This window comes from Cannabis sativa, chromosome 6 (assembly GCF_029168945.1).
Source record: "Cannabis sativa cultivar Pink pepper isolate KNU-18-1 chromosome 6, ASM2916894v1, whole genome shotgun sequence".
In the NCBI taxonomy this organism is placed as follows: domain Eukaryota; kingdom Viridiplantae; phylum Streptophyta; class Magnoliopsida; order Rosales; family Cannabaceae; genus Cannabis; species Cannabis sativa.
Genome location: NC_083606.1, coordinates 72,310,877 through 72,322,528, shown reverse-complemented (window position 1 = coordinate 72,322,528; position 11,652 = coordinate 72,310,877). Strand labels below are relative to the sequence as shown.

At 38.4% G+C, this 11,652-nt stretch overlaps 1 non-coding gene across 1 annotated transcript; it reads right to left on the bottom strand.

The window, feature by feature from the left end:
- Positions 1-2,343: 2,343 nt before the first annotated feature.
- Positions 2,344-2,450, bottom strand: LOC115696104 (small nucleolar RNA R71). The gene has a single exon (XR_004007702.2). It is a non-coding gene; the product is annotated as a small nucleolar RNA R71 (small nucleolar RNA).
- Positions 2,451-11,652: the final 9,202 nt, after the last annotated feature.

The following is an 11,652-nucleotide window of genomic DNA, read 5'->3' as shown; positions in this document are numbered from 1 at the left end:
GGAATAGGAAGATTTCGAATGGAAAAGACCATGTCAATGTCGTGGGGAAACTATCAGGTACTAATTCTACTCTTCCTAGTGTCGAATTTGGTGAATTACTTGTGGAAGTTAGAGTTGATGAAAATTTTCAATTGGGCGAGGAGGCGGCCCTTATCAAGCCCCCCCACTCCTCATGAGGTTCCTTTCTTGGAATTGCCGCGGTCTAGCTAGACCGGCGGCAATCCAAGCCCTCAAGGCTTGGGTGTGGAAGTTCAGGGTGGATTGTGTCTTTCTTATGGAAACTAAGATTGGGGTTAAGTATATGAGTAAAATTTGCAAGTCTTTACAGTTCGAGAATGGGCAGTTTATCCCTTCTGTTGGCCGTGCGGGGGGAATTTGTTTATTATGGAACAAAGAAGTGGATTTGGTGATTGAAAAGTCTTTTGATTTTTGTTAGGCTATTTTTAGCCTATGTTTTGGATCCAATTTATGTGCATTTTTAGCTGTGTTGGGACGGAATTACGCTTGTTTTCTATGTTTTCAGGTTCTTTGGAGTAAAAGAGGTCTCGGGTGCAGAAATTCATTAAAAGACGTGCTGAGCCGAAGAAAAACTTAATTTTTGAGTTTTTGCATATCTGGCCGCGGCGATGAAGAGGCTCGCCGCGGCGAGTTACGAGATACAGAAAGCACCTAAAATTTCAATATTTTCGCCGCGGCGAGAGAAAGCTTGGCCGCGGCGAGATCCCGTACGGACCAGGGGCATTTTCGTCCATCGAACCCTAAATTTCAATTATAAATAGAAAACTGCGATTGAAAGTGAGGGAGAGCGATTTGGAACCCTAAAACACAGCTGAGAGCGGCAGGAAGAGCATAGAGATTCAAGTGAAGATCCAGAATTTATCCTCCAACAGTTCTTTTCTTTATTCCTCTTTAATTTATTTATGTTGAATATTGCTATAGGAATGGTTATGGATTTGTTTCTGAACTAAATTTCCCATTTAGGGAGGATGATGATTGTTGTTTAATGTTTTGCCTAGTTAATGTTTAATTACCATTCCTCAATTCTTGTGTGTGAAATTATCTTAATTTGTGTTTAATTTCATGTTTAAGATTGATCACCTTGTGCATGCTCTATGATCTCAATTCAAAATCTGAAAAGTGAGAATTGAGAATGCTAAAATTAAGATAATCGATGTTCTATGTGAAACGAAAGTATTTACATGACTTATGTGACGAGTAGATTATTACTTAATGCTGATTTCATGTTAGTTTAATTAAGGAATTAATTAGATAACATGTGATTTAGAATCTAGAAGATCTGAAAGGAGCTAGGTTATTTCATAATCTGTCATTCACTCCAAGAATAGGATAGTAATTAATCATTAACAATTTGGGTAAACAACAACAGGATTCTCCTCCCTATTGCCTCATCTTGCTCAACTTTAAAGTGTGTTATTAAGTTTTCTGAATTTCTTTCATATTTTACTGCTTTTAATTCATAATTGCTTTTGATTTACCGAATAGAATTATAAGTATAGTTTAGTGGTATTTAATCCAATTCCCTGTGGGATCGACCTCACCTGTGTGAGTTTTACTACTTGATTGCGTATACTTGCGTAGTGTTTAAAATTATAGCAACAAGTTTTTGGCGCCGTTGCCGGGGAATTGTATAAAGATTAATATTACATAAAATTATACTAACTTCTACTTTGGTATATTTTCTCTTGCTGATTTTTCTAACCTTTTTCTTGCAATATTTTCTTGATTTATTTCAGGAATCCTAAGTGCATGCGCCGTCAAGGACAATCAGTCATATTACCAGTTGATCCTGAAATTGAGAAAACTTGCAGGAAGAATCGAAAGAACAAAAGGCAAGAAAGAGTTTCAGCAACTGCTGAAACATCAGAAATCATGGCTGCCAATGTGAACAATAATGTTGGGAACAATGGGCGTAATAATGGTAATAATGGAGGCGCTGTGGAAGATCAAGCTAATGGCCGTAGCTTGAGAGATTACATTCTCCCTACTCTGACGGGAGTGCAGTCATGTATTAGGCCACCGGCAGTGGATGCAAACAACTTCGAGATCAAACCTGCCATCCTTCAAATGGTGCAGTCTTCAGTTCAGTTTGGTGGTCTCCCTTCTGAAGATCCTAATTTGCATCTCTCTAACTTCATGGAACTTTGTGAAACTTTTAAAGTTAATGGAGTTAGCGACGATGCCATTAGATTGAGACTGTTTCCATTCTCACTGAGAGAGCGAGCCAAGAGTTGGTTGATCTCCTTGCCACCAAATTCTATAGCAACATGGACAGACTTAGCAACAAAATTCTTGTCAAAGTTCTTTCCTCCAGCCAAGTCTGCAAAGCTGCGAGGAGAAATAAACAACTTCTGTCAGCAAGATAATGAATCTCTCCATGAGGCTTGGGAGAGGTTTAAAGATCTAATCAGAAAATGCCCTCATCATGGCATAGAGAAGTGGATGCTGGTTCACAATTTCTACAACGGGTTGGTTGGTAACACTAGAACTCTGATAGATGCAGCAGCTGGTGGAGCTTTTATGAGAAAGAGTGCTAATGAGGCTTACGATCTATTGGAGGAGATGGCTCTAAATAATCAGCAGTGGCCAACTGAAAGGAGTCAAACTAAGAAAGTAGCTGGTGTGCTAGAGGTTGATGCCATCACAAAATTGACAGCTCAAGTTGAGGCCTTGACAAAGCTGATTGCAGGGCAAGCTAAACAAGCCCAAGTTATTTGTGAGATATGTGGAGGCAACCATTACTTTTCAGAGTGTCAGGCAGATGTGGATAATTTGCCAATGGATCAAGCAAAAGCCATTGGGAACTACTCCCAAAATAATAATTATGGGCACAACCAACAGGGGTTCTACCAGCAGAGAAATCAGCCCCAACAAAACCAACAACAAAGTCCTAGTGGCTCCAATATCCAAGCTGATTTATTGCTCCAATTCATGATGGAAACTAGAGCCTCTATTAAAACTCTAGAAACTCAAATGGAACAATTGGCTACTCAAGTGGCAAACCAAGCTCAAGGAAATTCAGCTAGCACTAGTGAGGCAAAAGGAAAAGAGCAATGTAAAGCAATTTCCTTGAGGAGTGGAAAGAATTATGATGGGCCTGATGTGGTACAACCATTCAATGAAGAAGTTAAAGATCAATCAGCACCGACTCCAACATCAATAGAAAAGAAAACTACTGATAGCTCAGCACCACCACAACAGTCTCCACCAATCAGTATTGATCATCATGTGAAGATACCTTATCCTCAGAGACTCCGAAAGACCAATCTAGACAAGCAGTTTACAAAATTTCTAGAGGTTTTCAAAAGACTACACATCAACATTCCTTTTGCTGAAGCCTTGGAACAAATGCCCCGTTATGTGAAGTTCATGAAGGAGATATTGTCTAAGAAGAGAAAAATGGAGGACTATGAAACAGTGGCATTAACTGAGGAGTGTAGCGCCATTTTGCAAAAGAAACTACCGCCCAAGCTTAAAGATCCGGGTAGTTTCAATATTCCATGCTCTATAGGGGGTTCAGTGGAAACTAAAGCTCTATGTGATCTGGGAGCAAGCATTAATCTAATGCCGTTGTCTGTCTTCAAAAGGCTAGGATTGGGAAAAGCAAAGCCCACAACAGTGACTCTACAACTAGCGGATCGTTCTCTAACTCATCCTCGTGGCATAATTGAAGATGTACTGGTGAAGGTTGGTAAGTTTATCTTCCCTGCTGATTTCTTAATTCTTGATATGGAGGAAGATTCAACTATTCCCATTATTTTGGGAAGACCATTCTTGGCCACGGGTCGAGCATTAATAGATGTTCAAAAGGGGGAGTTAAAGTTGCGAGTCCAAGATGAAGAGGTCAATTTTAATGTTTTTGCCCCAACTGACATTCCTACCTGTTGCAAGATTGAGGTGGTGAAGGGTTCTTTTGTTAAAACTGATAAGAAGAAAGCAAAGCCTAAAGAGCGACTTCGAACGATTCAGCGTCGTTGGAAAAGATTGATGTGTGGTAGTTCTGAAGGTGAGCTTACTCTTGTGCAAAACTCTGAAATCAACACTATTGGTGGTAAATTTTCTTCATTTAGTGCGAGGGCTCTTTTGAATGCAAAGGGTGGACTTGATCCCTTCTGATGGGGCTCAGGTAAGTTTCTCTCACCCTGGTTTATTTTCACACATTGGGGACAATGTGCATTTTAGTTTGGGGGGGGAAACTTAATTTATTTTTTTTTCGCATTTATTTGTTTTAGTTTAGTTTGTTTTAGTTTTTTTTTTAGTCTTGCGTGATAGTTAAATTGAAAGATGGATTGAATTGTTGTTATTCACTTGTGCAATGGATTAAAACATAACTGTGTGCTTGACTTGCAACTGTTTGAATTAAATTGGATGTGTGCTAGGAAGTGATTCATGTAGATTTAAAACATTTGCTATTCTCACATATCACCTCTGTTCTATTTGGTTTGTGGAATGATTGATTGAACATGGAATAGAATTTGTTTGACATACTCTCTTGAAGCGAAATCCTTGATGATTTTTGTTTGGAAAGTGATTTAGGCAAGTTTTCTTTGGAACGATTGAGCCTTTCAAGCCTGCCTATGAATTTTTTTTACCATAGTATACCCAAAGTTGAGCCTTAGCCTGTTTGAAATTTTTTTTTCACCACTTAACTGAGCTAAATTCGTTATTTTAAACTCTTTTCACCCTGAACATATTTTATTATGCCATGAGCCTTGAAGCAAGTTTGGGGGGAATAAGTGCTGTAAGTGAAAAAATATAAAGTGTAGGAATGAGAGATTGAAAAAAAAAAAGAATAATATTGTGTGTTGTGCCTATGAAAAAGAAGAAGAAAAAAAAAACAACAAATGTCTTCTTGAAGAAGAAAAAGTTAAGAAAATTATGAGGTACACACAGAAGAAAAATTGCAATCTCTTATTTCTGTTTTTGGGATATATGGAAAGAAAGCAAAAGAATTGTCTAGGTTTGTTTGGTATAATTGTGCTTATGGTATAGTATAGCCTAAATGACTTCTCACCTACCCATGTACCTAAGCCATGTGATGCTAACCGAAAAAGACCTATTGATTCCAAATAGAAATTTGTCAACATTAGTGGAGAGAGGTATGTCATTCAAACTTATTGATCATCTGTTAGTGGGATGTTGGAAAGTTAGAACAGTTGTGATATTGATGGAAATTACGATGCTTTATGTTTGTATGAATTACTTACTTGTAAATTGCACATTCAACTTAGTTCTTAGAGTTGGCAAGTTGAAATTCTGGTTATTGATGGATTGAAGTTGTGCAGGTGGTGGTAACAATTTAATTGTTGGAAAGTTCAGCTATCATTGTCAGTTTTTTTTTAGTTTAGTCTTAGTTTACTCGGGGACGAGTAAAGAGTCAGTTTGGGGGAGTTTGTTAGGCTATTTTTAGCCTATGTTTTGGATCCAATTTATGTGCATTTTTAGCTGTGTTGGGACGGAATTACGCTTGTTTTCTATGTTTTCAGGTTCTTTGGAGTAAAAGAGGTCTCGGGTGCAGAAATTCATTAAAAGACGTGCTGAGCCGAAGAAAAACTTAATTTTTGAGTTTTTGCATATCTGGCCGCGGCGATGAAGAGGCTCGCCGCGGCGAGTTACGAGATACAGAAAGCACCTAAAATTTCAATATTTTCGCCGCGGCGAGAGAAAGCTTGGCCGCGGCGAGATCCCGTACGGACCAGGGGCATTTTCGTCCATCGAACCCTAAATTTCAATTATAAATAGAAAACTGCGATTGAAAGTCAGGGAGAGCGATTTGGAACCCTAAAACACAGCTGAGAGCGGCAGGAAGAGCATAGAGATTCAAGTGAAGATCCAGAATTTATCCTCCAACAGTTCTTTTCTTTATTCCTCTTTAATTTATTTATGTTGAATATTGCTATAGGAATGGTTATGGATTTGTTTCTGAACTAAATTTCCCATTTAGGGAGGATGATGATTGTTGTTTAATGTTTTGCCTAGTTAATGTTTAATTACCATTCCTCAATTCTTGTGTGTGAAATTATCTTAATTTGTGTTTAATTTCATGTTTAAGATTGATCACCTTGTGCATGCTCTATGATCTCAATTCAAAATCTGAAAAGTGAGAATTGAGAATGCTAAAATTAAGATAATCGATGTTCTATGTGAAACGAAAGTATTTACATGACTTATGTGACGAGTAGATTATTACTTAATGCTGATTTCATGTTAGTTTAATTAAGGAATTAATTAGATAACATGTGATTTAGAATCTAGAAGATCTGAAAGGAGCTAGGTTATTTCATAATCTGTCATTCACTCCAAGAATAGGATAGTAATTAATCATTAACAATTTGGGTAAACAACAACAGGATTCTCCTCCCTATTGCCTCATCTTGCTCAACTTTAAAGTGTGTTATTAAGTTTTCTGAATTTCTTTCATATTTTACTGCTTTTAATTCATAATTGCTTTTGATTTACCGAATAGAATTATAAGTATAGTTTAGTGGTATTTAATCCAATTCCCTGTGGGATCGACCTCACCTGTGTGAGTTTTACTACTTGATTGCGTATACTTGCGTAGTGTTTAAAATTATAGCAACAATTTTGGTTTTGTATGTTCGGTCTTTGATGTCGCGGTGGGGAAGTCATGGAATCTTTTTGCCATTTATGGGACTCCATATGATGAACACAAATGTACATTCTGGGATAACATGGAAGATGTGGTTAATTCTTGTAATGGTCCGTGGGCGCTTATGGGTGATTTAAATGTCCTGTTGACTAGAGAGGATAAATCGGGAGGCAGGGCCTTCATGCCCCGTGATGGTGCTACTCTCCAGAAGTTCTTGCTTGCTACTAGGGGAGTTGATCTGGGGTTCAGGGGTTGTAGATTTACTTGGCTTAACAAACGTGCTTCGGGCTATCTGGTCAAAGAGAGGTTAGACCGTGTTATTGTGGATACCACTTGGCTGGCGAATTGCCCTTCCGGGGGGGTCCGTAATATGCCCATTACTAATTCTGATCATGGGCCTATAATCTTTGATTCGGTAGTTCCCAAAGCTAAAGGTTTCCGCCCATTTCGGTTTTTCGAAGCCTGGTTTGAAGACGAGTCCAGTTGGAACGTGATTAAGGAGGCCTGGGTGTGTCGCCTTCCTAATGAGGAGGCGGGGTGTTTGGGGAAGAAAATTAATCGAACTCAGCATGCTCTTCGTTGGTGGAGCAAGAATGTTTTCGGTGAATGTGATAAAAGAATCAAAGATCTTGAAATCGAGCTCCAAGCTCTTCAATCCAAAGATGTAAGTGATTCTGATCATGTGACTGAGGAGGCCATTTTAAAGAACTTGTCCATTTTGTGGAGTTTGAAGGAATCAATGTGGAAACAACGATCGAGAGAGCTTTGGCTCTCTAAAGGAGATAAGAATACTTCCTTCTTCCATGCTTCCACTTTAGTTCGTCGTAGAAGGAATCACATTTGGAATCTCAAGAATTCTAGTGGGCAACTGGTTTCAAATGAAAAGGAAATTGGTCTCATCCTTAGGGATTATTTTATTAACCTTTTCTCTTCAAATGGGAATGTGTATTATGAAGGAATCGAAGAATTGATTAGCCCGTCTGTTTCTACTGTTGAGAACTACATGCTAACGGCTATCCCGGAAAAGGAGGAGATCCACTCCCATGTTTTTCAGATGCATCCCCTTAAAGCTCCGGGGCCCGATGGTTTTTCTGGATGTTTTTACCGAAGGTGTTGGAATCTTGTTGGTGACGATGTGGTGTTGTGTATTCAGAAGTTTTTTGCAACTGGTGTCTTAGAGCCGGGTTTAAACCATTCTTACATTTGTCTTATTCCGAAAGGCATTAATCCGGATAGCGTTGATCGCTTTAGACCTATTGCTTTATGTAATTTTGTCTATAAAGTTATCGCTCGCATTATTGCTCAAAGGTTGAGGGGTGTTCTTGATAAGATCATAGCTCCTATCCAATCGGCCTTCTTACGGGGGAGATGGATTGCTGAGTCCTCCATTCTTACTCAGGAGATAATGGATGTAATAAAAAAGAAGAAAGGGAAAGGAGGTCTTATGGCTATTAAAATGGATATGAACAAGGCCTATGATAGGCTTGAGTGGGGATTCTTGAAAATTGTATTGGAGAAGTGTGGTTTTTGCCCTCATTTTATCAAGATGATTATGTGTTGTGTCACGACAGTTTCATACTCTATTCTTCTGAATGGCACACCTCTCAAGAAGTTTAACCCAGCTAGGGGAATTCGACAAGGCGACCCCATGTCACCTTATTTGTTTCTTTTGTGCAATGAAGTCTTTTCTCGGTTGCTATATTTTGAGCAAAGCAAGGGTTTGTTTCATGGCATCAAAGTGGCTCGGGAAGCGCCTGAAATATCTCATCTAATGTTCGCGGATGATACCATTATCTTCACTAGAGCCAATCTAAAGGAAGTCGAGTCACTTAATCATTGTATCCAGAAATTTGAAGTTTGGTCGGGTCAAGTTTGTAGCAAACAGAAATCTGGGATTTTCTTTTCGAAGAATTGTGCAAATAATCTTAGGGCGTCTATTGAATCTGGCCTAAGGATGGGGGTCATAAATGATTCTGAAAAGCATTTGGGGAACCCTTTCCTCTTTGGCCGAAGCAAGAGGAATGATTTCAATTTCCTCAAAACAAAAATCTGGGACCGACTTGAAGGTTGGCGAGTTCGTTCTCTTTCTCAAGCTGGTAGAGTGGTGTACATTAATTCGGTGGCCCTTGCTATGCCGAATTATGCCATGTCTACTTTCAAAATCCCGCTCACAACTTGTCGGGATCTTGATGCGGTGGTGCGAAGATTTTGGTGGACTGGTTCACCTGAAATTAAGAGATTTTGGGCTGCTAAATCTTGGGATTCCTTATGCCAACCCAAATCGGTTGGTGGTTTGGGATTCAGACGTTTCGAAGACATAAACCATGCTCTCTTATCTAAACTAGCTTGGCAGTTGGCTAGTAAGATGGACAGCCCCTGGTGCAAGGCATTCAAAAGCAAGTACTTTCCGAGACAGTCCTTTTGGAGTATTACTGAGAAAAATTCTGACAGTTTTATTTGGCGGGGTATTTTGAGTGCTCGGAGAACTATCTGTGAAGGGGTGTGTACTATTACTTCATCGGGGGAGGAAGTGGATGTATGGTGGCAACCTTGGATCCCTTGGATGAATTATGAGGACTTTCGAGCTTTGATGGAGAATGTCAGACAAAAAGCGCCCAGTTTGTTATGTGTTGCGGATCTAATGTATAGAAGAACGAGGTCCTGGAATGTGGGCTATTTGAGGTATCTCTTTGGTTCAGATTTGGGTTCTCGAATCAGCACTATTCAGATTGACAAGAATGGTGATCATGACATCCTTATTTGGAAAGATTCGGATGTTGGGCGGTTCAGCGTTAAAGGGGCTTATTGGCTACATCAGAAGTCGCGCTTCGGTGTGCCTAGCAAACTTTGGAAGTGGATTTGGTACTCTAAGGTTCATCCACGATTGAGTCTCATGATTTGGAGAGCTGTGTCTGACTCCTTGCCCACTGGAAGCAGAATTTCGACATCGGACCTGAATTCATGCCCGATATGTAAATCGGCAGCTGAAACTCCGATGCATTTGTTTTGCAGGTGTCCGTTCGCGGTTGGCATATGGTTCTCTTCTCCTTTGCCTCTGAGAATGGATGATATCCCTGGCACTTCCTTGTCCGAGGTTATCTTCAATCTCATTGAACACCTGGACTCGGAGGGTAGAAACCGTATGTTATGTTGTGTTGGTATTGTGATCAACTGTATCTGGAACTACAGAAATGCGTTAATGCATCCCCCTTTTGCTGGGCCAAGTTTTGATAAAGTCAGGAGGGATATCCATTGCCGTTTCTTTGAATTGTCGCATCAGGAGCTGGGAAATTCGACTGCCCTTGTTACTAGTCTGTCTAGCCCAACTTTCCCTGTTATGCGCTCAAAAAAATGTCTTCTGGTGGATGGTTCTTTCAGTTTTGGCAATTTTGGTTGTGCTATGGTGGCTCTTGATCATCAATCTTCGCAGTGGTGGTATGGACATGCGTCGGGCACTTGTGATTCTAGCTTGGAAGCTGAACTGGAAGCTGTCATTTTTGGGCTTCAATGGGCATCGTCGATCGGTTGGGACAACTTCACCATTCTCTCAGACTCCAAAATTCTGGTGGAGGCTATTAACTTACAGAAATCGCCTCATTGGAAACTTACTGCTCTTTTTTCCTCTCTTTTACAGTTGTTATCTTCTTTTTCTCTTTGTCATGTTATTTTCATTAGTAGAGACCTTATTACTTATGTTGATGTTTTGGCCAAGGCTGCCCGCTTAAACTTGTCTTCTGCGCAGACCTTTGTTGGGGAGGGATTTCCCCCTGTGAATCCCACTTCTATTTGGCCTTTAATCTAGTTTGAACTGAGGTTCTTTCAAAAAAAAAAAAAAAAAAAAAATTAAAACCATCGAGTTTTCAAAAACTATCATAAAGTTGATATGGTAAAAAGGGGAACATGAACAATATATATTAAGAGCACTCACGATAACCAATGTAAAATAGCTCTAGAGTTAAAGAAAAATAGCTAAGAGTTAAAAAAATATCAAAAAAGTATATTTATAGATGAGTTAAAATAGCTCAAAAATTGTCTTATAATAAATAGTGCTTCGTTAAATGTACTTAGATTTTTTATTTATTTATTTATTTATTTTTTTATGTTAGTGCTTAGCTTATCATTGAAATATTTTAGAATAAAAAATGTAAAAAAGTATTGTGGAAAAGAGACAAAATAAAATATTGTATTTTTAAATGATGAGAAGGTTTTTTTTATTATTATTATTTTTATTTGAATAAAATCGTTTATAGATCAAAAAGAGTTAGACCTCATGGTCATTACAAAAGATAGCATTCGGGATAGTAGAAACATCTACCATACCAATAATATTGTTGGCAAATGCCCATTTGGCTATATTATGGGCCGCAAAATTACAGTTTCTAGTAATAAAAGAAATATTACAGCTAATCAGTGCAAATAAGTATCGAGCCCAATATATCTTAAAAAAATAATTTTTAGAGAATATTTCTAACTAATTGTTTTAGGTCATTTATAGAAAATATTAAGCACCACTAACCTCTAACAGCTAACAATACTCTTATTAGAAATATTCCAAAGAGAAATGTTAAAGGGCACCAGTGGTGTCTAGCACTCTCTCCTATGTGTCAATATCACTATTGGTTCAACTAAGTATCAGGTCCCATATAATTTAATATAATAGCTTTTAGGGAGTATAGCTAGCTAATCGCAACGCGACATGTCGCAAAGGTGCTAGGCACCACTGGTACCTAATAACAATGCTCTATTCTAAAATAGTGGACTTTTGATAGCTAAGACAAATGGCATCACATGGTTGGATCCAATGGAATAAGGTCACGTGGTGCTGATAACCAACAATTTTTTTTTAAAAAGAAAATTAAAAAAATAAAATCAACAACATTAATCAATTGTCTGAATATTTTATTTTTTAACATCCTAAATTATTCATAATTAATTTTCTAAAAGTTATAGAATAGATACTACAACTATTTTTTTTTAAAAGGTGAATAGATACTATAACTACTTTATGTAGGAGTATTTTTGGG